Consider the following 26,452-nt stretch of genomic DNA (forward strand, 5'->3'; position numbering starts at 1 on the left):
GCCAACATCTGGCTCATTTCAACAAGGGGCTTACTCTGGGCCAGGTCCCACGCTAGAGTCAGAGAGACAAAAAGGAAGCCATCCCTGCCCTCAGAAGCTTGCATTCTACTGGGGGGAGCAATAGGTACATGACAACGTACGAGCAGAGTTGATTCTGAGTGGTGGGAAGGGACTGAAATGAGCCAACCATCTGGATAGGCACTCACCCTTCCCCCACCTTGTGATACCTACACGTGAGTGGCTGGGATGTTGCCAGAGGTGATGCCATGGTACCTGGTGGTCTAAGGAGTCCTGGACTGCTCCCAGGACCTGGTTTCCAAACCCACCTCAGACACAAGCAGCTTCTGTGTTCCATAAGAAGCCTTTCCTGATGCCCCAACTTGCTTGCGCTCTCCCTCCTCCATTGACTTGTCTGCCAGTAGAATGGAAGCTTCCTAAGGGCAGGGTCTGTTGCTCACTTTACCTTTGTATCCCCCAGTGCCTAGTGCAGGGGCCTTGGACCTTCTAAGTGCTTGATGAAATGCTTCTTGAATTCAGTGAAATAAACAGTTTGTCCCAGAGATCATGGGCCATTGTGTAGCTGTCTGACTACAGGAAAAGGAAGCAATAACCAACATGTGTTGGAGGAAGCTGGCCCCTTTCTCTTCTCTCTGGAATAGTACTCAATTACTCACCTGGAGCTCCCTAAGGTCTCCCCCCAAGTGGGCTGTTTCCTAATAGCAGCTGCTCAAGGTAAGCAGCTGCCCTGATTGAGCAGAAAGGTCTTTCCAGTGAAGCTATTTGAGGGGCTGTATATTTGGACCCTAGATTTTGGAAGGGACCTTAGAGGATGGTCTTAAGCCCAACTCCCTCATTTGACCAATGGGTAAACTGAGACCCAGAAAAGTTGAGTGACTTGCCCAAGATCACTTGACTGGTTAGCAGGCAGAACTGGGATTGAAAAGATTTGGAACTGGCTGAGTGATCTGTGCATTGCACCATGCTTTTTACTGTACTGAAAAATCCTTGTACGGTTGGAACAAAGTCTGCTTGGGTTAAGAGTAATTTGTGAAAAATCAAAATGAACCTTCTCTTCAGCCTTCCTTATTCCTTTCTTTGGGAAGAAAGAAACAGTCAACAAGACCGTAGCCTGAGAGAAATTACCTTGGAGCTTGGTGCCAAAGTGGGAATGGGTTACCTAGGGAAGGAGTGAATTTCCTGCTCCCTGGAAGTATTCAAGCCAAGGATGCATGAGTGTTGAGTGGGATGTGGTAGAGGACACTCTTGGATGGATGTCGGTTGTCCTGGTGGAGGTCCCTAATGCAGCTGAAAATCAGAACCCAGGGAAACCCAGATTCCAAGCGGAAGCTGTTGTCTGAATGTGTCAGGGACATTGTAGAAGGTTAATCATAGAATGTTAGATCATGTATTCCAGCTCTCTCCTTCTACAGATGAACAGACTGAGGCTTTCAGGGGAAAGATGACTTGTCAGGTTGAATGGCATTGCATTTGGATCAGTTTGGTAGGGAGGCAGAGAGACCCTTGGGTATCTAATTAAGCACAGGTGATGGGTATTTAAAGCTGGCCAAAACTGGAATGAACTGACTGGAAAAGGAATGAGCTCCCTGTCACTAGAAGGGTTCCATCCGAGGTTAGGGAACCATGGGTTGTGAAAAGAAGGGGAATTTTGCATTAGAAGGAATGGGAGGTTGGACCAAATGACCATCTCCAAGATCCACCGACTCTAGGTGGGGAGACAAGCTTGGTGTCCTGGTAGTTGTAGAGGCTCTGATATGGAGAAAAAATCAAAAGCAACAGATGCAGAACAAACTCTCTGAGTTTGGCCCTATGCCATTGATTATTTCTATAACGTGGCTAGTGAACACAACCCAATGGCAGAAGAGACCAGAATCATAGGCTATTGGAGGTTATCTGGGCCAATCCCTTTGTTTTATAGATGAGTAAACTGAGTCCAAGAGAGAAGAGATTCATCTGAGGTCACATAGCAAATAAGTGGGATTCGAACCCAGGTCCTCCAGCACCTGTGCATTACATAACAGAATTGAAGACACTTTTGGGTGATGGGGCCATAGAACTAGATGGAAAAGATGTTGGAGGTCATCCAAGCCATCCCCACCTCACTTTATAGAGAAGGAACTTGGGCTTCAGACAGGTTGAGTTACCTGTGCCTGCTCGGATAGTAAATAACAGAGAGAGGACCTAAATCTAGGACTCCAGATCCAATGGTCTTTCTGCCATTCCACATCGAGTCCAATACCCTCATTTTACATCTGGAGAACTTGGGACACCCAAAGGGGGTGACTTGCTTAGGGTCACCTGGATAATGTTGCCAAGCTAGGCTTCAAAACTGGGGCTTCTCACCACCAATCCAGGGCTCTTCCACATGGCTTCTCTCAATAATGGTTAGTCATCTCCAAGGGAAGCCTTCTGGGAATGCCATGGGGAAGCCAGCTGTGCATAATCATGGCTCCCCCAGAACTGAGGTATCTCTGCTCCTGGGGAGCCAAGTCTGTGTTTCTCTAATAATGCTGCTAAACAGCCCCAAGACGTTCTTAGGGATGTGCCTTTTTCATCTAGTCCCTACTGTAGTCCTTTCCTCTTCCATTAGATGGGAGGGGGGAACAGGTCTACTCAAAAGTGGTAGGCCCCGGGGTCCTTACTTAGAGGTCATCTCATCCAACTTCCTTATTGATAAATGAAAAGACCGAGGCCCGAAGAATGACTTGCCCATGATCCCTCAAGTGGCAGACCCAGGATTCAAATCCAGGTCCTTCAACTCCAAACCCAAAGTTGTCTTTTTCTGCTGCATTGATTTGATTTGTAAAATGCAGCTGTAGAATGTAAGCCTTTTGAGGGCAAAGACATTTTGGTTTCTGTCTCCTCAGCCTCTGTGCCTGACATGGGTCAATACATTATGAACATTTTGATTATTGATTGATTGATGACAATCCGTGGCCCTGGATTGGGATGCCTGGCCATTCTAAGGCTATGTCATATTTGCTTTTGGTTCATTGGTGCCCTCAGTGTACCTAAAGTGTTCCTTAGGACTCATCATGTGGTTATATTTATATCAAGGTTATCTCCTAAAGCCTTATTGCAAAGCTGTTGTGTGACTACCTTGATCTCCATGCAGTATGCTTGTGCTGTATCTGAGGTTGGGTCATAGAACATTCTTGCGAAAATGGTCAAATTATTTCTTTTACAGAAGAGGAAATTAGGTCATAGATGGAAGAAAAGTGATTTTCCCAAGGTCACTCAAGTAAAAAGTCTCAGAGCCCAAGTTTGAACCCAAAGTTTGAGGCTTCATGTGCAGCAGCTGATGGGTTTATTCATGCATTCCCCAAACATTAAGCATCTACTTCAGGAAAGCAGCCTCAGTCAGGAACACCTGGATTCGAGTCCTGCTTCTGATTAAGAGTTGGATTCCATTGATTACCCCACCCACTTAATAGTCAATTCGTTTGTTAGGTAAGAACACTTTTTGATTGAGTCAAACTTTCAGAGCCAAATGTGAAGAGCGCCTGTACACCTTCTTGACCAAGAGCCACTGTGTGAGACACATGATTGTGTCCTAAGAGATTTGTATAAAAGGAAGAAGGATTTCAGAAGAATCCCAGCAAGAGATTCTGAGAGTCTGGCTTTGAGAAGCTTTCACCATCATGGCGTTCCCTGAGCTGGGACCCTTACGATCAGGCAGTAAACATTCGGTAGGAGCTTACTGTGTGCCAGCCACGGTGCTAAGTGCTGAGAGGTATGGAGGAGAACTGTCTGGGCATCTTAGAGAACAGGACGTCGGCTGGGGAAGGCTAAGAAAACATTGGCTCCTTCTCCAGCTTCTCTCAATGCCTGTCCGTTCACGAACAGTTCAGCAGAACAGGAGGCTTTATTGCCAGTAAACCGATGCCAGGGGCGAGCTAGAGGTAGATAGATCTACGGGAGAGGTGAAGCGGAGCCAAACTCTGCTGGCAGAGGAATTTTCTCAGCTGAAAGTGATTGTGATTGAACTCAGAAATTTTCATCTAAAATAAACTCCCTAAAGCAAAAGAGGCCAGAACAAAGCAGACCTTAGGGCCACTGGATTGCTTCCAGGCTTAAAAAGACCTAATAATTATTCCTGTGTATTCACCTTGAAAGATGCCTCAGTCCCTGCAGTCCCCTCCGGAGCCTCCATTTTGAGGATGTATTTAAGCCAGTCATGCTCACTCCTCCTTCCTTCCACCAGCTCCTCTCTTTCCCCTTCACGGATACTTTCTCCAACCCTACCCCCTTTTCCCTAACTCATCCTCACCCCTCCCCTTAGTTCCCTTTTATATGTTATCTTCTCTATTAGAATGTAAGCTCCTAGAGGCTTTCTTTTTGCTTACATTGTTTAGCACAGTTCCTGGCACGTAGTAAGTGCTTGCTGACTTGACATGCCGTATACCAGCATTATGACCCTAGACAGCTCTCAGGGCCTAAGCCACCCTCTGTGTTAGTGAATTGCAGAGCGAGTGCTGATCTGTATCGGACATGGGCTTTACCCCCTGCCCCAGTGTGTGTAGCATGGTGATCAATGATTTCACTCTACCCACTGATAGAAAATGCAACTTCTTCCATACCTTAGTGGGATCATTGCTTTAGAGATGAAAGGAAACTTGGAGATTATGAAGACCAGCCCCCTCGTTTTACAGATGAAGAGACTGAGGCCCCACATGAAGTGACGTGCCCAAGGTCACACAGGTAGGAAGTGGCGGAGCCAGAGTAGAGGGTCCCTTATGAATGCTGTGATACACTCCCCCAAGAGCCCTCCTCATCTGGTGGCCATCCTTTTAAAGGAGAAGCCTTTCTGAACTTAGCCAGTCTAAGATGACAGGGGAACATTTTGTCACCAGTTGGTACTTAAAGGCTAATCCTTTCTTTGTTTCTTGTTACCCGACCTGAGTTTCATTCATAAAGCAACTCCCAGTGAGGCCCCTCCCTTCACCATTGCTCAGCTACTTAGAATGCTGGAGTTTCCTGGGACACTGAAAGGCTAAGAGGCCCTGCCCCTGCAGGGTCAGCTGGCCAGCGAGTGTCAGGACTTGAACCCTTGTTTTCCCAACTCCTTGTCTCCTCTCTGCTGTTTTTCCCTAATTCCTTCTTTTCAAAGGAGAAGCCTTCAGGCATGTGGTGCCTGTCCTGCCTTGCCTTCTCTCCTTCAGCCTAAACATCGTCAGTCCTTTCCAGTGACGCTCTCTCTCTCTCTCTCTCTCTCTCTCTCTCTCTCTATTGGCTGGGCCCCCAAAGGTGAATGTCAGGGTAGCTCTGTGAGCTTCCTACCCACACGGCTGGGTTTCTGCAGCTGACTCACTCTAAGCTGGGCACCTCTAAATATGGTGCGAGCCTTGAAGGATGGACAGGCAGCTCATTTCGAGGCTTGGTGGTTATTTTAAGATCCCACCCCAGCTTGGGCCTTTAGCCCCTTTAGTCATCCTGAAACGCTCTTAATGAGACACCTCCCAGCTTGTTGATAAGCTCCCGGCTCAGGGAGCCCATGTTGCCTACCAGATCCAAAAGCAGTGGCTTGTCCGTGCCATCCACGTGATTCAGCTCTGGGCTGGATCCTCCCCGTCCTTCATGAATGAGAAAGATTTCCCCCACCGTCTATTTGTGTCCTTAGATGACTAATGAAACCCATGCAGACACTGAGCGCTTTGCTACAATCTGGCGCTTGGATTCCTGACTTTGTCATTCTTCCTTTGATTATTTTTGCCTTTTGAGAATGCAAGCTTCCTGAGGGTTGGCATGGTTTCAAATTTTGGATCCCCGGTGCCTAACACAATGGCCATCCCAGTAGACACTTGTGGCATTGACTCACACTCTCCATTTTCCAAGTGTGCCCTTTGAGCTGTCTTAGAGGAGTCAGAGTCTAGTTTGAATATTTTCAGACTGGTCTTATAAATGTTTTAAATGGACATTTACAAAATGCATTCCTCCTACCAAGCGTCCTCTGCCTATTTCATTCCTTATTGGGAGATCTAAAATTATCTTTTGTCCCACCGTGCAGAGCTTTAAAATTCGCACCTTTGTGGTAGTTTGTTTTGTGTGAAAGGGTTGACATTTGTTCATCTGCCCGGATTCACATAATTCTCTGTGATGTTGTTAATTCCTGTTACCATTCTACCCTTTCATTCTCCCCCCTCCACCCAGAAAACCCCCAAATACCACAAGCTTTCAAGATGTCCTCTCTAGTACATGTCATCTACATACCAAGATGGAAATTGAGTTTATGGTGAACCATAACCTGAATTTCAGGTCTAATATCTCAGTTCTAAGATATTCTTTTCTTCACAAACTCATTGGCTCCCTATTATCGTCCCTAGGATCAAATACAAACTTCTCAACCTGACATTTAAAGCCCTTATTTCAGCCCCTGACTCCACACTTTCCGATTATAAATATTATTCCACTTCAGGAACTCTGCATTCCTGTCAGACTTGCCTGTTTCCCATGTTCCCTAGAAATGCCATTCCACATCCCATCTCTGTCTCTGCACATACAGGTTATCCCCCAGCTCCAGAATGAACTCCCAGAAAAATCACAAGACCTCCTTGAGCCTCAGTTTCCTCGTTTGTAAAGGGCAGATGTTGGGCTAGATGCCGTCTGAGCTTCCTTCAGGCTTCGGAGCCAAGGTCTGATGAACTCTGATATTTTGCTTATCTCTACCTCACGGAATCACTTCTCACACACCACCTGAAGCACGTGGCTCACAAGTGGCTTTGAGTGTGGGTCCAGTGGGGGCTGCATGTCTTTGTCTGAGGACCAGCCTCACTCAGCACAGAGAGACGGGCTCATCTATGACCAGCTCAGCCCCAAGCCATCAATTTTTGAGCCACTGCAGCATGGTACTTTTTCATTACCTTTGCTTTTATCCACAATCATGTCCCCCAGTTCTCCCTGTACCCAACAGAACCCCAGCAAAGAACTACATTTACTCAAAGCCAGCCCACACCCCATTCCACAGCCCAAACCCCCACCATTCTACCAAAGCAGGGAGTGAAGTGTGTTTCATCCTCCGGTGTTCCCCAAGCCCGTGGTTTTCTATTGTAGTTCATCACGTCGATGCTTTTCTTTATTGTCCAGTTTGCAGGTGTGGTGTTCTCATGGATCTGCTGGCTTTTTTTAAAAAAAAAAGGCAATTGGGGTTAAGTGACTTGCCCAAGGTCACACAGCTAGTAAGTGTCAAGTGTTTGGTCTGAGGCCGAATTTGAACTCAGGTCCTCCTGACTTCAGGGCCGATGCTCTATCCACTGCGCCACCTAGCTGCCCCTTTTTCTTTTTCTTCTTCTTCTTTTTTTTTTCTGGCTCTTCATTTCAGTTCATCCTGGTCTTTCTCTGTCTGAATTCACCCTTTTGTTTATTATTCATTAAGGTGAAAGAATATTCCCTAAACTTAATCGGCCACACTTCGTTCAGCCCTCTCCACATCAAAGGGGAGAACCGGTGGAAAGATGGCTTTGTGAACCCTTTCATGCTGATGAAGCACTGGCTATTACAGCCTTTAGAACTTGCTGGTGTTTCGAGCCTGGAAGCTGTCCCTCAGGAGGCGTGCTGAGGTCTGGCGGGCTGTGGCTGGAACACACACAGCAACAGCACCGCAGATCCCTGGAGCTTTGGAGAGCTCCGCGGCCTCAGGCTCAGCCTGCCATCCCCAGCTTTCCCTGCATCTTGTCCTGTCTTGGGCTCTGAGTCTGCTTCATGTGAAGAAGCTTTTTTGTTAGAAAGCTTTCGTCTTGCAGGGATTCCACTTCCTTGGGAGTGTTGATGGAGACTTTCAGCATTGTCTCTGCGTCTAAAAAAGCCTCTTTCCAGCAGTCAGTCTCTAGCTGAGTTGGAGGGGGGAGACCTTGGTCTGGCCCGTCTTTCCCAGCGGCCTCTTGCCTGCGGTGCTTACAACTTTCAGGAGCTGTAGCCAGGATTCTAAGGCACTCACGTCCTGGTCTAGACGCTTCCCATCCAGGTGTTTCCTCTTTAGGTTTCTGTAGAACCAAAATAGAAAAAAAAATAAAAAAGCCAGAATCTTATAATGCAATTGAGACCTACCGGTCTTTGGAAGATAAAGAAATCTGGAAAGAGCTTTATCCAATGAGGCATAACTGGAAATGGGGAGCATGGTGCCTGTGGAACTAGGGCAAAGTGGGGATGAGAAGGAAAGAGCTTAGAGGGGAAAGATGCTGGGAGCTTCATTCATGGAAATGAAGTCATTTCTCTGCACATACTTATTGATGAACCTCAGCTGTTTGTTGTTAGGTCTCTAATCAAACATCTAATTATAAAAGACAGCCTGCCTTTCGGGCATGCAGCTTTTTTTTTTATTTTAAAGTATGTTTTTATTGATATCTTTTGTTTTTACAACACCAGTTTCCAAGTGTATTCTCCCCCACACCAACTAGCACTTATAATAAAGTATTAACAAAGGGAAGAAAAGTTCTGGAAAATTTTTAAAAAATGTAAAAAAAAAAACCCTCCAGTGTTCTATACAGTATCCCACCCCGATGATCTCCCATTTTGGATTAAATTTATGTTTTCAGTGAACAGGCATTTATTTTCTCTCTCCTCCATCACCCCTCACACTCAAAACAACCCAAATCCTTTGCCTTGTAACAGACACGGGATCCCCCACTTTGCAAAGGAGCAGGGATGGGGGGAAGTGTTTTGTCATTTATCCCCTTTAGAGCCAACATTGGTCATCTAATTCTGCAGCATACATTTGAGTGGGAAACTTTATTTTAAAAGCCAGAGAAGGGAAATGGCATTGAGAGGTCTGGTCTGGTGGGCTGCGCCAATGAGTACATCCCATAGGGAAGAGTGACCTTCAAATGGGATAAGCATTAAAATTAAAGCAAATTGTGAGTCCCGAGTTCATCGGAGTCTGGTGTCCTCTCTGGGACGCGACCAGCAGAGCCAGAAGGGACTTTCAAGGCTGTTTAGTGGAAACCTCTCATTTTTCAGATGAGGATACGGGCTCCTCCTTTGCCAAAGATCACACCAGTAGTAAGGGATGGTGCTGGAACTCGAACCCATGTCCGATGACTGCCAGCCCAGGGCTCCTTCCCTTGCCCTACACTGCAGTGGTGCCTCTGTTCAGAAATTGGTTAAAGACGGGTGTGAAATTAGATGTAAAGACAATTGAATTGCTGATCCCAAGTACTGTTACTTTTTTGTTGTGCAATTTCTTCCTGGTAGGGAGAACCCAATGTGGAAACGTCCTTTGTTGACGCAAACTGGCAGCTTTTCTAGTATTTGAAATAGTAGCTTTTCAGTGGGAAGGCAGCTTAAGAGATCACCTAGACAGGGCGCCAGGCCTGGAGCCAGGAAGACTCATGTTCCTGAGTTCAAATCCAACCTTGGACACTTCCTAGCTGTGTGACCCTGGGCAACTCACTTCACCCTGTTTGCCTCAGTTTCCTCATCTGTAAAAATGAACTGGAGAAGGAAATGGCAAAACACTCCAGTGTCTTTGTCAAGAAAACCCCAAATGACTGAACAACAACAATCCAACAAATGAGGAAACTGAGGCCCAGGGAGGTCGTGGCTACCTGAATTCACACGGGTGTTAAGGGGCAGAATTGGATTCAACCTCTGATTCCCTGACTCCAAATCCAGGAGAGTTTTATAATCTTTGTTCCCTGGGGCTACTGAAAGGATAAATGATGTTGTCCAGGGTCCCACAGCCGGGAAGGGTCAGAGGCAGGCCTTTTTCCCAGGTCTTCCCCTCTCCAAAGCCAGCTCTTTATCTCTGGACCATATTCCTTCTTTGTTGCTCTTCAGCTTTTATTCCATTAAAATGGTGCTTGAGGACAGTAAAGTGAATGAACACATGGCGCTTTGGGCTTGAGGGCCTAGTGCCTCGGAGAAAAGCGTTATCGAGCTGATTTAATGGAGCTCTGGTCTGTTTCTTCCTGTGCCTTCGTGGCAGGTCGCTGAGATCGTGGGGTGAACACAGGGGTCTGCGTCCTGGGTCTCACCGAGCAGAGCCACACGCAAAAAGCCGAGGCTAATGAGCTAGTGACAGTCGGGCTAACGAGGTCTACATTTGTCTGACCTTTCTGGGGGCTTAAGAGGCCACATCTTCCGGGTGTTAAATATTTAGCTTTGAAAGGCCAAAGGATGGTTAGTCTGTGGTGTTGAACCAGGTTCCCCAGTGGGCCTACAGAGCTCATTAAACCTGGTTTTCCAGCCCAGCCACTGCTGTTGTCTTGAATGTGAGCGTGGGGAGCGGCAGATAAAGTCTGCTATCTGTTGACTTTTAAGAAAAGTGTTTTATTGGTGATTTTTCTTGGGAAATAGGACTTCTTGATACCAGCCCATCCCCCAGAGCCTCCCTTGTAATTAAGAACAACAGCTAAACTAAACTCGCGGATGTGATGTATGCAATAGTCCACACCCATGGTCTACCACCTCTCTACAAAGAGGAGGGAATGTGTGCCTCATCTTACTATCCTTTCCGGAGAACCAGCATTAGTCATGGCCTGTAATCTGAATTCTGACACCTTCCAGGGTTTTTCATACACATTAATGTTGTCATTTAGTTGTTTCAGTTGTGTCTGATTCTCTGTGACCCTGTTGAGTTTTCTTGGCAAAGATTCTGGAGTGATTTGCCATTTCCTTTTTCAGATTATTTTACAGATGAGGAAACTGAGGCAAAGCAGTGACTTGCTCAGGGTCACACAACCAGCAAGTGTCTGAGGCTAAATTTGAACTTGGGTCTTCCTGACTCCTGATGCTGTAATGCTGTACCACCTCGTTGTCCCATACGCATTACTATAGTCATTCTCCTTGTTGCTTTCCTGGCACTGCCCACTCAGCATTCATCCATACACATCGCCCCCTGTATCTCTGAATTCCTCATGTTCATCCTTTGTTACCGAATGGTCACATTCCATTGTACTCGCATAATGCACTTGGTTTAGCTCTTCCCCAATTAATGGACACTGATTTTTTTTTTACAGTTTTATAGAAACTCATTTGCTTATAATTGCCTTGTCCTTGCTTATCAGGATCATCCTGTTTTGTCAAACTCTGAAGACATTGTTCTTGGGTTATTATAGGGTCAAAGTATGACTATCTCCCAAGGCAAGGTGAAGACACCGTCAGTGCCAGCCTTGGAGAAGGGACTTTCCTATCCAAGTCTTCTGGTGATTCTTAAATGTATCTAATTTGAAAGGCAGCTGTTGGCCCTAGAGAAGGGTTGAGAAAATAGATCTCCCTCCCTTCTTTGCAGAGGTGGGGGACTATGGATGAGGAGCGGTGTATACATCATCAGACACATGCTGGAGGTGTTGGATGGTTTTCCTGACATCTTTTTTCTCCTTTTTTAAAATCGTATTTTACAAAGGATAACTCTGGGTAGGGGAGGAGGAGGAATCTTTTTGGAAATGAATTTTTTAAACTATCCTTAATAACAAGATTTTCAAAAAAGGAAGTGATAGAAATGGGTTAGTAGTGATCTTACTGTCAGAGCGTTGGCACCATCTAATAGAAATGGTTCTTGATCCCAGGCCAGTCAGGAATGACCCGATTGCAAATCACATCTCTGGTTTGTACTATCTCTGTGACCACTTTAACCTCATTTAACTCTAGTTTCCTGATCTGCAAAATGGGAATCTGGTTCAATGCAACAGGCCTTTATTAAGTACCTACTGTGTGCCAGGCAATAAGAATACTAAGAGAAAAAAAAAACCACAGCCACTGTTCTCAAGGAGCTTGTGCCTGTAGGAGGGGAGAGATCTATTATTGCTATCACAGTCTACAGTCATAATAACATATGTTAGTACTTACCCTACGGGGCTGTTGTGTCAGAGGCAGCCAGGGCCACAGTGGATGGAGTGTTGGACCCCCAGGAGGACCTGGGTTTGAATCCTGCCTCAGGACTTTTTATTTTTTGGCCTTTCTTTTTATCTTTAGTGTTCAGCACAGTGTCAGGTGCATAGTAGGTGCTTCAGAAATGCTAGCTGAACAAATTAAAAATAAAAGTCATGTGAAGAAAGATACTATCTGCATCCAGAGAAAGAATTAATAAATAAAAGTATGTATAGAATAATTTTACATATCTGTACCTATTTGGGTCTAATGGTAGCCATCTCTAGGATGGGGGAGGGAAGGGAAGAAAAAAAAGGAAAAATGTAATTTACTTGATAACTTTGTTGTATTTTTGGAGGGAATAGCAAGTTATACACGGTAGATTGGCAGCTTCGTGTGCAGTCGTCTTTTTTATTGGACTGATTATGTTAATGCTTGTTTTGTTTCGTGAATTGAAGATTAAATAAATTAAAAAAACAAACAAAGAGAAATGCTAGTTGACTGACTGATGGACTGAGACCCAGGACAAGTCACTTAACCTCTCTGGGCTCCAGGCAGCTCAGCGTAAGTCACAGAGAAGAGGTGCCGGTGGACACTGGTAGAGGGAGTGTTTCCACCAGGAGCTTTCAGTACTAATGAAATCCCAGGTTTAGCCCTTATCCCTATCTGTCCCCTATTATTGTGTGGATTAAATGAGAGATCTTTAAGGTGCTTTGTAAACCTTCACAGCTAGGTAAATGTCAGGCACACCAGCATTTCCATCCACCCCCACGCACCACTACCCATTACCAGGGCCATTGCGATTGGGCCACCCCACTGGCAGGATTCCCAGGGCCAATGATTTCCATATCAGCCTCTTGTTCTTGGCGGGGAGGAGAAATTACCGTGGGGGCTGCTTTGGGGCTGCTTTCCTGCCTGCTTCCTCAGAATTCCTGTGTGTTTACTGCCAAGAGTCTATGACACCAGCCAGGGAGAGGCTCAGGAAGCATTTCAGCCCCTACTTGAGGTCTGGTAGGGAAAGGAGGGTGAGACATGAAGTGGGAAATCAGTGGCTCTTTTGGAAGCTGGGGACCCGGAGCCAGCAGAAACAGTAAGGGGTCAGAGATTACCGTTTGTCCTTCGTTCTCAAAGAGGACCCTGACGTCAGGGAGGTGATGCCATGACATGCAAGTGAATTGGATTTAAGTGAGGCAGGGCTGTGCCAAGTCACCAGCCTCACTTTCTCCTCCAGAGCCATCTGAGTCCAATGGCCTGATATAGATCCGGACAGCTGGAGATGGCCCAGGATGCAGTGGGGGTCCTTGGCCTTTTCAAGTTAAGGTGTTTAACAGGTCTCAGTTTGTCTGAGGCAAAGCTGATTCAGTGATTAAGGCTTAATAAGAAATGAGGCAGTGAGAGGCCCAGAGGAAACCTGAAGGCGTGGTGGTTTGGGCTGCTGCCATGGCCTTGAGCCCTTCTCAGAAAGGCTGGGGAGGTGCTGAGTGTGGGCTTGGGTTTTCTCTCCCCTCATTCATTTCCTCTTCTTTTCTTTTGGGGGGACTAATCGCAAACTGGAATTAGTGAAGAAAGAAGCAGTGTTACTATGGACCAGGAGATGGGGTTGGTGAGAGCCTGGGGCTGGCCATTCACATTCCAGTGAGACTGGAGATTTCAAAACAACAATCAGGGCTGGGCTCAGGGCTGGGCTTCTTTGGGAAAGGCTTCCTGGAGGGAGGTGAGAATTGTGCTGGCCCATGGAGGATTTTGTAGGAGGTCAGGAGAGAGAGTCTGGGCTGAGGGGAAAGCTCCCCTCTGGAAGCGGCTTGCTATTTCCATTGCATGGCACAGTGCCTGGCACATAGAGGTGCTTAACTGATGTTTACTGAATGGAATTGAATTTCCTTGTATCTTGAGAACTTAGCGCTTGGTTGGACAGAGAAGTGGTGTGGTAGTCTGGATCCTGGTAGGATAAGGGTGAAGGCTTGACTGTCAGAGTCCAGGGTCCCATGGATGGAGAGGAGGAAGAGGAGGAGGAAGATGAAACCCAGGGTATAGTCCAACTACAGTCGTTCAGAAATGACTGAGAAGACCTCAGTGACAATCCTGCCTTTTGACCGTGTGCTAGCTGTGTGACCCTGGGCAGGTGACTCAACCACTCTGAGCCTCTGTAAGGCAGGCTTCCTTGTCTGTAAAGTGGGGGTGCTACTGCGGAGCATCAGTGTGGCTGGGATCCGGTGAAACACAAGTAAGACAGCGATTTGTAAATGTGGACGCCTCATGTGCATGGCAGTTGTCACGACTGCTCTAGTCATCGTTATCACCTATTTGACAAGTTCTCTACGTGTTGTCCTCTGGCCTAATTGAGTGAGGAGAGGAGGTGAGAGCACGGTGAGGGATGGATGAAGAATGGGGAATGGCAAGAATGAAGCTCGACAGGGTTTGCATGGATGTAAAATCAATACAATGTTAATGTACAGTGCACAGAATGCCTGCAGTCAGGAAGATTCATGTTTCCGAGTGGCCTCAGACACTTACTAGCTGTGTGACCCTGGGCAGGTCACTTCACCGTGTTTGCCTCAGTTTCCTCATCTGTAAAATGAGCTGGAGAAGGAAATGGCCAACCGCTCCAGCATCTTGGCCAAGAAAACCCCAGATGGGGTCACAGAGAGTCAGACACGTCTGAACGACTGAACAACAAACCCTCTGTCCCCTCCTCTGTGCCCTCTCCCCCCAGCTCTTTTCTGGGATAAAAGCAAAGCATAAATCTTCAGAGGATCACAGGATCACAGACCTAGGGCTGAAATAAAGCTTAGAGGAAATTGAGCGCAAACCCCTCATTTTATAAATGAGGTAACTGAGGCCCAAAGAGATTTAAGTGACTTGCTCAAGTCTACACTGCTGGTGTCAGAGGCAGGATTTGAACCCAGGTCCTCCAGAGCCAGTATTCATTCTGCTGTTGCTAGGGCCTCCTAATGCTTTCCCTCCCTCCTCTTAAACTGACAAAGTGACACCTATCCACCAGTAAGCTAAAAATTCCCCCCTGCGGCTGAGGTGGGGATCCCTGGTGCTCTCTTAAATTAGATGAGATCAAAAATAAATAGATAGATAGATAGATAGATAGATAGATAAATAAAAGTCAAGAAAAAAAGGACAGCTAGGTGGCATAGTGAATAGAGCACTGGCCCTAGAGTCAGGTGGACCTGAGTTCAAATCTGGCCTCAGTCTCATAACATTTACTAGCTGTGTGACCCTGGGCAAGTCACTTAACCCCAATGGCCTCTTCAAAAATAAATTAATTAATTAATAAAAGTCAAATTAGATGAGATCCATTTAAAGTGTTGTGCCCCCGCGGACCCTGCAGTGTGATGGGTGCTGCTGGTGAAGGGCTGTTGTTTCCTCGCTGACTCTCAGAATTCTTAGCTTCCTTCAAGGCTCATCTTGGGGACCACCTCCTATAGGAAGCCTTTCCTGATTTTTTTTTATGGTTTTTATTTATTCATTCATTCATTTAACCACAGGCACTTTTTTATTGTATGTTGTTTTAGAAGATAAAACCAAGTTATTTGTGTACATTTGGGGGGAAGGAGGGGAATGGGTAGTCAGCATAAATCTTAAGACAAACAAGGAATGGAGGGTTACATCGTAGTCATTCCTGGATACATTCCCCTCCCCATCTCAACACCAGCCAGCGTTACCCTGTAAAAAAGGGGATAAAAAGTTACAGCCACTTGCCACTGACCACATCAAAGAGCATCCCTCCCATAACACCTCACCTCTCCACAAAAGGAAGCTGCTGCTTTCTGTTCCCTCGGGTCTGCAGGGCAGGGCTCTGTCTTTGGAATTACGCAGCAGCGCTCAGTTTCATTTGATCTTTCTTTCATTTATATCATTGTTGTCTGCGTGCATATTGTTTCCAGTTCCTGCCCCTGTTCATCTTTTTGTTTTAGCCTTATCTCTTCTCTGAGTGCCTCATGGTTGTCTCTTTTTGCCATGCCCTGATATTTGATCACATTCATTCAGCCCACAGTTTGTTTCATCCATTTTCCTGCTTGGTGAGCAGTTCCTTTGTTTCCTGTTCTCTGCAGCACGCAAAAAGTGCACATGAATATATTGGTGTATGAGGTACCTTCCTTTGACTTTTGTCCTCCTGGGACAAAGTTCAGCCCAGTATAATGTAAATTCTTTGAGGACAGAGACGGTTTTTCCTTTTGTCGTTGTGTCCCCAGCTTTGAGCACAGTACCAGTCACCAAACAGGTGCTTAATAAATGCTTGATGGATTGGATAGAATCTCTAGGCAATGAGAGGTGGCTACATATGTGATCTCTCTGAATTTTTTGTCCCATTTGAACTGCTAAAACTCTTCCTCTGAAAGCCCACACCCATTTTCCAAGGTGGAGACATTTTTGCTGTCACTAACCCTGGGAAGTCATTTACTAAACGAAACCTAGTTCTCAGATACCTAGCTTCTTGTGACTCATTGGGCTCCTTTTCAGGCAAAGATGAGTGGGTTGCAAGGGATGTGGTTCTTTTGGGGAAACCAAACAGCGCATTTAAAGGCTGTCTCAAGACATGGTTCCCCAAACCGAGCAGCCCCAGCCGCCCTGCTGCTGGCATCCCCAGAGCTGTGGCCTCTCCTGGGGCTTCCTGGCTTGGCCTCATTTTTAATGCCCCCTGAAACTGAGCTGCTGGGTGATCCGGAAAGTTTTGAACCTTAAGGTCAACAGAAAACTCCAGACAACAGCACGATCCTCCTGTCTTCTTGGCCTCTTGAGAATTTGTGGGCTTGCGGGTATGAGCCCTGCAGAGTCTTAGACATCAGAAGTCCTGGGTTCGAAGACCCCTTGGGCAGCTCTCTTTGTGACCTGGGGTAAGTCACTCAGCCTTTCTTTGCCTCAGTATCTTCTGCTGGATTCTTGCTTTCTTGGCAGAATGCCACCTCTCCCCACCCCAGGGCTTTCCTAACTGCCCCGCCCCTCTTCTTAGTGCCCTCCCTTCTTGAAATGACTTTGTATTGACTTTGAACATGAATTCAGTGGACTCCTCTGGTTACATCTTTTCCCCCACTGTTTGCCCCTTGGGAGCAGGAAGTTTTTGTTTTTTTTGTGTCATAGGTGCCTAACATATAGCAGTCATTTAATAAATGCCAGTTGAAGGGGCAGCTAGGTGGCGCAGTGGATAGAGCACCGGCCCTGAAGTCAGGAGGACCTGAGTTCAAATCTGGCCTCAGAACAAACACTTGACTCGTACTAGCTGTGTGACCTTGGGCAAGTCACTTAACCCTGATTGCCTCACTAAAAAAAAAAAAAAATGCCTGTTGAATGACTGAATGGTGTGATATTGCATCGGGAGTCCGAGGGCCTGAGTTCAGATTCCAGCTCTGCTTCTGGCTACTGTGTGGCCATGTCCTTGATCTGAGTCATAGGAGCTGGAGCTTTAGAGCTGGAAAGAACCTTGGAGGCCCTGGTTAGCCCTAGAGGCCAACACTATAATTTCACAGAGGAGGAAACTGAAGTCAAATGGCGTTAAGAGACAGACTGAGGGTCACACAGCTGGCTAGTAAGTGAGGGGCAAGATTTGAACCCAGGTCTTCTGACTCCAGAAGCAGGGCTATTTGAATTTAGTCACAAAACTAGTCAATTGTGTTGGGCCACCCATTTTTTTCTTCTGTTCAACGAGGTGGTTAGACTAACTAAATGTCCCATTGTGTGTGTGTGAAGAGCTAACTGAGATGTAATAAGCCATAGTCAGGCTGGAGGTCCAATTTCATGGGGCATGAGAGATGATTAGCATTCAATCCCTGAGACACAGCCCCTCCCAAGCAGTGTTTTCCTACTTTTTCAAGGATGACGATGAATTTGCCATCGATCTTTCCATTTCATTCCAGCCCCTTGTCTTGCCCCTATCCCCCTGTACCTGCCAGCGCGCGCGTGCGCGCGCACGCACACACACACACACACACACACATATACACGTGTTCACACACGCACACCCTCTTCAGAAACCAATGCTGTAAGGTGAAGGGCCAGGGTCACACTTGATTGACCCTGTGTCTCTGAAAAATAACAAAGGAAGCCGATTGATTGGTCAGCCTTGGGATCAAACCTGTGACTTCGCTAGTTCATGTGTTTACTCCGGGTGCCCAGGTTAGGGCTGGAGCTGTGAGCTGTGAAGGACACTGATCCATGGATTACATGGAGACAAGGCGAGGACAGGGATTTCTCTTGCTCAGCTATAATCCATGTCGGTGACGTGGGTTTGGTTTGTCTTACTTTCTCAATGAAGGAGAGTGGGAGGGAGAAAAGAAGCAGACAGGGCAATTTTTGATGATTGGATAAAAATTAAATAAACAATCTTCCATGGGGGCAAGGGGCTTTGCTGGGGCTATTTTTCAGGAGGTTCTGTACCCTTACTCTGTCTTGTTTATCTTTGTCCCTGCACCTGCTTGGCACCTACAAAATAGAAGGTAGGCAGCAGGTGTGGAAAAGAAAATTGCCTGTGCAGCAGGGTTCAAATCCTGCCATTGTTACTTGCTACCTGTGACCTTAGACAAGTCACTTAGTCTTCCTGGCCCTCAATTTCCTTACCTGTAAAGATGTGAAGTTTGGACTAGATGAGAGCTAAGGTCCCTGCCAGTTTGAAAGCTATGATTCACAGAATGTTTCTGAATTTGAGCTGTATCATGTAAATCTGATGAGGTGTTAACTGGGGTGGAGTGGTGGTGGTTTCAAAGAGCTCCATTTAGAGAGGCCAAGGTCATCCACTGCGCCCCAGGCCGTCACCAGTCGCCTTGACTTTTGTCTCGTCACTGGACTCTGATGACTCTGGAGGAGACAGTGAGGCTGACAACTGGAAAGGTCTGCCTCACTTAAATCCAGTTCACTCACACTCAAGCCTCATGATATCATTGGTCCTCTTGAGGAGCAAAGGATAAACAGCAACAACAGTGTTTTAAATATCTGAGACTTAAAAATTTTTTTTGCAAATAATTTTTTGGGCTGGAGCTGATTTTGTGAATGTAGGGACGTCCCAGGGAGGAAGTTCCCTCTTGCAATGCCGACTGCTCAATTTGCAGATTCCAGTTTTAGCATTTCTCAGGTAATTCGGAGGCTTGTCCAGGGTCCCAGAGCCTGGAGGGGCTAGAGGTGGGTCTTCTAGATCCTGAGGCCAACTTTCCATCTCCTATGGCGCTCCATCTTGCATCTGAGAACATAAAAACAAGTGTTGTGGATGCCTTTGGTTTCTACATCAGTGTTCAGGAAGACCCCTGCCCCCCCCACCTAAACCTTCCCTGTGACAAAGAAAAACCGCTTAGCAAAAACAAGAGCTAGAGCGAAGAGATCTGACAGCCCACATGACGTCCGACTTACTCTCACCTATGTCTGTCTGCTGAGATGAGAGGAAGATCAGCTTCTTTATCTGTTCTTAGGGACCATTAGTGGTTTTTCAAATACATAGAGACAGGAGCTGGACCTGATTGCACCGAACTGGGGCACTTCTGGAGGGAAAATTCCCTCTACCAGTGCAGCATGGCACCTCTCCTATGCAGTCTTTGAGAGCTCCCTAGGACTCTGAGAGAGGCTAATGACTTGGCCAGAAGCACCCAGACAGAAGCAAGACTTGACCCCAGGTCTTCCTGGCTGTGCAGCTGGTTCTCTACTCACTATACCACTTCCATTACATTTCTGAGAATATTTAATCAATAATAATTACCTTATGTCACAGGATAATGGTTTCATGTTCACATTCTTTTAAGCCTCTTGATTGTTTGTGAGACAGTCCCAAGGGTGTCCAGCATCAGGGTAAGACACAGCGCCTGTGATGCGTTTTCCCAGAGTCTCTGGCTGATGTAGATCATTCCTACGAGAGCAGGGGGCGGGCCCATCAGTTGAGTGACAAAAGAACACAAGCCGGGCGACTTCAAACCCAGAGCAGGTATTTTAAGTTCTGGGCTGGGCGACTTCTTACACAGGCAGCAGGCTGCACAGTCACTTCCTGGTCTGAATGGGTGTTTGGTGTCCGTTAGCTGTACTGGCCACAAAGCCTGTGAAGATTCCTAAAGCACGAAATTGCTGCTAGTCTGGACCATATGTGACCTTCTGTCAAATGCCAGACACAGGACCAGCTTGTGCTACCCCCTCCAAAACCATCAGATAAGTAAGGAGAGGGTACAGTACGAGAGCACCCAGTGACCTGCCCTCAGGGAAATGGTGAATTATATCACAAGGTACTGAGTAAACCTGGAAATGCAATTATGGTGTTTTAGATAGACATAGGGTCAGGAAAGATTGGATTCAGATCCCACACTGTGTGGAATCTGTGACCATGAGTAGCTATGGTCAAATCACTTAATCTCAGTTTCCTCATCTGTAAAATAGGGGAAATAGTACCTATGGTGCTTACCTACTGAGGTAATTGTGAGGACAAATGAGAAAATGTATGTAAAACTGTTACAATCGAGATGTCAGTTATTTTCACCTTTGAGGAATCATGATAAATTAAAAGAAATTGTTCTGCAGTGGAGGTGGAGATGTGTTTACATTTCCAAACAGGGAAAGAAGATAGGCTTATAAGTTTGTTTCAGAAGTGGAATGGGTTGCCTTGCGGGGGAGTCTCCAACTACCTGGATGCCAGTTGCTCGGAGTGTTATAGAGGGGATTTTTGGAAAGATGTGGGGTAGACCAGATGGTGTCTTAGGTCCTTCCTAACTTGCAGGTACTCTGAAAAACCCTGAAGACAGTAATGGCTGCTTGACAAACCAGTCACAGAGTAAACAGTGCTCTAGAACGACTTGAGAAGAACCCATTTCCAGAAAATTCCAGACCAGAGCCAAGTCTTTTGGGATCCCCAAAGGGAAAAACAGAAACCCCTCATTTAGATCCTATGAGAATGTGGTGGTTAAGCTCCTAGTCCAGGGCACAATGATCTGTGGTTCTGTTTTTCCACAAGAGGGAGATGATCCAGGACCTAGAGAAACTTTTCTGTTTTAAAAAAAAAAAAAAAGGCCTACAAATCCCGAAATGAAAATCCCTCAAAATAAAGACTGTTGTTATTTCATAATAAAAGATAGTGATCAGGCTCCCCAGGAAATTGCAGATTAGCCAGAAAATAAAGAGACCATCTGGTCAGCACGTGAGTTCCAGGCCAAGTTTAGAAGCAAGGTTGCTTTGCTAGCAAAACCCAGCAAAGAAGACAGTGATTGTAGATCCCTGAACCTAATGAGCTAATAAGTGTCTTCGAAGTTTGTTGCTATGGCAAACTTGCTAATTAATATTAAGCTGCTTCTTTGAGCAGAACCATAATGAGAAATCACGTCTGAAGAAAAAGGCAGAGAGGCAACGGGGCCTCATGGACTCTGATTGACTTGCAGGTGGAGAGACCTGGGTTCTAATCCTGCCTGTGGCATTTACTAAACTCTGTGACCATTGGCAAGTCCCTTCTCCAACCTAATCCTTGATTTCCTCGTCTGCAAAATGGGGTCAGGTAATGCCTAGAGTATCTTTCCTGATCTCCACTCTATCCCAGGACCAGTTGCCATGTGGCTTAAGTGAAAGAATACAGGGAAAGAACTTTGCAATCCTTAAAATGCTACATAAATGTCAGTCACGATGCCTTTACAGCCACAGTTTATTGGAAGTCCAATACCCTCATTGTACAGATGAGGAAACTGAAGCCAGGCAACCTGCCTCTCCTCCCTCAGTGGCAGAGCCAGAGTTGGGACCCAGCTTTTCTGACTCCAAACCCAGGGCTGTAGCCCCCTGGCCCAGGACCCTTGAGGGAACTTGAGAGCATTTTCTCCAACTCCCTCATTTACAGGTGGGGAAACTGAGGCCCAGAGGGCTGAAGTGAGTTGCCCAGACTCCCATGAGCCAGGATGCCAATCAATCAATCAATCAACATCTATTAAACACTGTGCCCAGTGAATCCATTCTCTTTCCACCACACCACAGAGGGACAAGGCATGTTTGTAAGCCAGTGAGTGATCTGCCGCCCTAAAGTGAGACTGTTCTGGTCATGTTGGTGTTTGGGAGGCTTTCAGTGTGCTAAAGGGCAGCAACCCAAGGCAGCTCTAATGAAAGTGTATTTATCGGGGATAGAAGGATGAAAAAGAGGAATGTTCTGTCTGCAGGCAGCTGCTGGGGCTTTCTGTTCCCTCTCCAGACTTCCCTTGGTATGTGCTTTAACCTGATTTCACCTCAAAGAATTTGGGTAGGAGGAAGAAGACCAGAGCCAGCCTTGACCCCCTGTCCTCCTGTATCGGGGCCATTGCTAAACTATGTGCCTGTTCTTTCCTTTTACCACAGAAAGCCTTCTAAAATAATGGGTCCTTTGTTCAGTTTCTTTGTGACTAAAAGTTCTGGCCACAGCCTGGTCACTACTTCTTGCCTATACCTACCACCTATCTTTGCCAGGAGACTGAACTGACTTCTCTATGACCACGGGTGGGGAAAAAACAGTTCAGCAAAACTAATCAACACCTGGACTGCCTCTGAGGACATATGCAAAGTTACACACCCGAAGTCTGGCCTCCATGCCACCCCCTCCCATGGAAAGTAGGGTGGGGGCCTCACTTTTTTCACTCTTCCCCAGGCCAGGCTTGGCCATTATAATTAGAGAGTGTTCTGTTTCTGGGTATTTTTTTCTTCCCATTTACATTGTTGTAGTCACTGTGTATATTGTTTTCTTGGCTCTGCTGACTTCCCTCTGCATCAGTCATAGAAGTCTTCCCACAATTTTCTGTGATTTCTTATAACAAAGTGGCATTCCATTACATTCATCTATGATTCCCCAGTCTGTGGCCATTGACTTCACTCCCACAGGAAGTGCTACTATAAATATTTTGGCCTGTGTGGGACCTTTCTTTTTGTCTTTGACCTCCTCGGGATATGTGCCTAGTAGGAGGATCTCTGGGTCAAAAGAACTAGGAAATTTTTGTCTCTTTTTTAAACATAATTCCAAATTGTTTGCTGGAATGTTTGGATACTGTGGGTTTTATTGTCCCGATTCTGCAGACGAGGAAAACCAAGTCTCAGAAAGGTAAAGTGGGTGTGGTTAGTGAGTCTCACACCTGGGACAAGTCAAGAGGCAAGATCTGAACATAGGTTTTCCTGACCCCAAATCAAGCATTCTCTCTATCATCTCATGCTTCTGCTGAATTTTCGGAAGGTGACCAAACCTCACCTCTTCTCCCCCAGTCCTTTCCCTCTGTCTCCTTTTTTTTTTTAATCACTCCTCATCTCTCAGTGACCCTTTCCTTTTCTCAGTCGGAGCCTGGGTACCCTAAATGAAAACTGGAGTCTGGAGCCCAGATGGATGAGCCGAGCCTGGTTACCATGGCAGCACCTGCCCACATTCTTATTTCATCATTTGAGCTTCTTCTCAGTTTTACCGTCTCATTTCCTCCAACACTAGCAGGCAGCCCTGTTATTAAACAAGCCAGTTTTGTATCGCCTACAGCCCCTCCCCCATGGAGCCATTTAAACTTTTAAAAAATGGATTTTTTTCCAATGCCTTTTCTTTTTATATCACCTAGATTTCCCCCTAGGTCCTTCCTCCAAAAGAGCCATTCCTTAAAGTCAAGATTTTTTTTTCCAAAAAGAAAAAGAGGAAGGAGAGGAAAAAAAATCAGCAAAACCAATCAACCTATAGGAAAAAAATCCAACATTGTATGAAGTGATCAAGACCCAAGGACCTCAATCTCAAGAAAGAGAAAGAATGGGAGTGGGGTGGTTAGGGGTAGATGGCTTTTTCTGTCTCTTCTCTGGGGCCAGCTCATAGCTATTTTTAAGTTGATCACAATCTGGCTGTATTCCCTCTTCCTCCACCCCATCCAGTGTGAATGGATGATGGATGTTTAGATTTGGGGGAGAGAGAGAGAGAGAGAGACAGAGAGAGACAGAGAGAAAGACACACACACACACACACACACACACAGAGACAGAGAGAGACAGAAAGAAAGAGAGAGAGACAGAAAGAGCGAGAGAGTCAGGAGTGCACTAAGCTGGGAATCTATTTCTGTAACACTGCAGGTGTGTTCATTTTAATTACACAGATTTTTTCAGTTTTCTGCATCCTCTCTCTACTATTTATAGTTTTAATCTTCTCGTTTCAAAAACTCTGAATTGACAAGAGATGGGGAAGGACTGAGAATGTTTACTCACACACAGACCAGCAGCTTGATAGGCAGTTTAGCTCAGCAGTTTGGGAGCAATCTGCCTCTTCAAAAGAGGTAATTAAGCCCCCAGCACCTGATGGTTTCTAATTTGTATGGTCCTTCTCCAATTAACAGCTTTGAGTGTATCAGAGAGATTCATTCATTTGTGAATTTCATTATGGATCATAGCCTTGCCTCCCACTAACCGAATGCCCAGCTTCCTACAGTAGGACTTTCTGGATTCCCTCCCTCCTCCTGCTTTCTTTATTCATACTCATTGTCTTTTGAAATTGCTTTCTGTCTATACTTTGTATTTACTTCTCTTTCTAGTAGAATGGAAGCTCCTTGACGCCTGGAATGATTCCATTTAGATCCCCAGGACCTAGAATAATGGCTGGCACATAGTAGGTACTTTATAGATAGGTGTGTTGAACTGAATTGAAGCTGGAGTAGACCTCGGAGATCATCTAGGCCAACCTATCTTTTTATCATTCAATCAAGCCTTTGTTTGGAGACCTTCAGGGATGGGGGGTCCACTACCTTCCCTGGCAGCCCATTCCACCACTGGCTGGTTTTCATTGTTATGATGCTTCTCCCCACCTGCCACCCTCCTGCCCCCACCAACCACTGATATCATACCTCAATCTGCATCTTTCTAACTTCCATAAATTTTGACCCTCAGGCTGCAAGTTTCTGAATGTTTGCTTTCCTGTGGGTAGCACTGCTCTCTGAGGCCAAGCTGATTGAGTAAGAGGCAGCCTTTAGCGTGACTCTCTAGAGACAGTTCAAGTATCTCCCTCCTCCTCCTGCTCTGGGCTTTTCTTTTCCAGATTAAATGTCCAAAGTTCCATCACTTGATCCTTGAATGTTGTGAAGTCGAAAGAGCTCTGAAATAACAATATTCTGACTGTGGATTCAGGACAGTGATGACATTTACTACCTGGGGACCTTGGAAAGGTTGTTTCCCCTCTTGGAGCCTCAGTTTCCTTTCATACAAGTAGGGGATTGGACCCAATGAACTCTTAGATCTCTTCTGGCTGTGAATCTCTGATGCTCTGTGCCTACGACCATCCTGGCTGCCCTTATCTGCATATAATCCAGCTGATTAATGACCTTCCTAAAATGTGGCTCAGCACCAAGAATGATCTCCCAGGCATGGCATGTGGGAGCAGGGCAGGGGCCAATGGGACTAGCATCCTTCATCCTTCATCACTCCTGGACACTAAGTCTTGCTCTCTCTTAATCCCGTCGAAGATTGCATTGGCCTTTTTGACTGCCACGTCCCACTCTTGACTCACGTAGAACTTGAGATCTACCAAACCCCAGATCTTTTCCACACTAACTACTGCTTGGCCACATCTTCTCTGGCCTTGACTTGGGAAGTTGATTTTTTAAACTCAACTGTGAAATCTGACATTTAATATTATGAGATTCAGCCCCGGACTCTAGCCTGTTTGAGATCTTTCATGCAGTACGCTAAGCCAGCTTTGTGTCAACTCCAGATTTGAAAGCTCTGGGCCATTTGTGCCTCTAAGTCATTGATAAAAATGTTAAATAGCATATGACCAAGGCAGATCCCTGAGGCACTGCACTGGAGACTTTCCAAGTGGATACCATTCGTGATTGATTACTTTAGGAATCTGGATGTTTAACTTGTTCCAAATGCTATTATCAGCTAGCTCTTATCTCTTGATCTTGATCATAAGAATATCATGAAAAATTTTGTCAGATGCTTTGCTAAAAATCCAAGTAAATGAAACCTAGAGCATTCTACCATGATAATAACCCTGTAAAAGAAAAAGTGAGCTGGGCATCATCATCATCATCACTGGCATTTATATAGCACCTACTGTGTGCCCAGTACTGTGCAAAGTGCTTCACAAATATCATTTCATTTAATCCTGTTCTTGATGAAGTCACATTGACTTTGTCGCCTCTGCTTTTTTCCCCTAGATTTTCAATAGGTATGTCCTTAATAGCACAGTTTAAAATTCCCGAAGGGTCCCATTCTCAAAAAGCTAGACTGTGGCTTCCCAGGTGCCCCTCTAGTTGTAGCATCCCTGCCTTGCTTCCCCAGCCATTGTGGTACGCTGCTGCCACTCGGATGAGCCAGTGTCTCTGGGACTGCACATGGTGCTGGTATAGGCTCTCTTCTATGAACTCCTTGAGAACAGGGGTGTGCTTGCTTTGTTTGTATCCCCAGTGCTTAACACACAGTAGGAACTTATTAAATGCTAGCAGACTGACAGATTGTTCCATTTTGCCAGCAACTGATCAGGCTAGCTGCTGGCAAGCATTATCTCTGACACTGGCAGTGCCCATCCTGTGGGCTATGGTCCTCTGAGGGAGCAGAGAGGAGGAGGCAGAGTGATGCTAAGGGTTCCCTAAATCCATGTGTGAATTCATAAATTAATGATCCTGTTTTCTGTAGTCAGAATAGCAAAAAATCTTGCTCTCTCTGTCTCTCTGTCTCTGTCTCTGTCTCCCCTTTCTCCCCCCCC

General features: G+C 46.0%; 1 protein-coding gene across 9 annotated transcripts in view; it reads left to right on the top strand.

Moving 5' to 3' along the window:
* The window catches only part of LOC114050442 (oxysterol-binding protein-related protein 3), a 151,881-nt gene that overhangs the window by 32,883 nt on the left and 92,546 nt on the right, over positions 1–26,452 (top strand). The window contains exon 1 of one of the 9 annotated variants that reach the window (XM_027872125.1): positions 16,580–16,667. The exons of the other annotated variants lie outside the window; for them this stretch is intronic. The gene's annotated coding sequence lies outside the window, so the exon portion shown is untranslated. Of the gene's footprint in view, positions 1–16,579; positions 16,668–26,452 lie in introns of those variants that run through there. 9 annotated transcript variants of the gene reach the window in all.

Source organism: Vombatus ursinus, unplaced genomic scaffold (genome assembly GCF_900497805.2).
Source record: "Vombatus ursinus unplaced genomic scaffold, bare-nosed wombat genome assembly UNPS02014799.1, whole genome shotgun sequence".
Classification (NCBI taxonomy): domain Eukaryota; kingdom Metazoa; phylum Chordata; class Mammalia; order Diprotodontia; family Vombatidae; genus Vombatus; species Vombatus ursinus.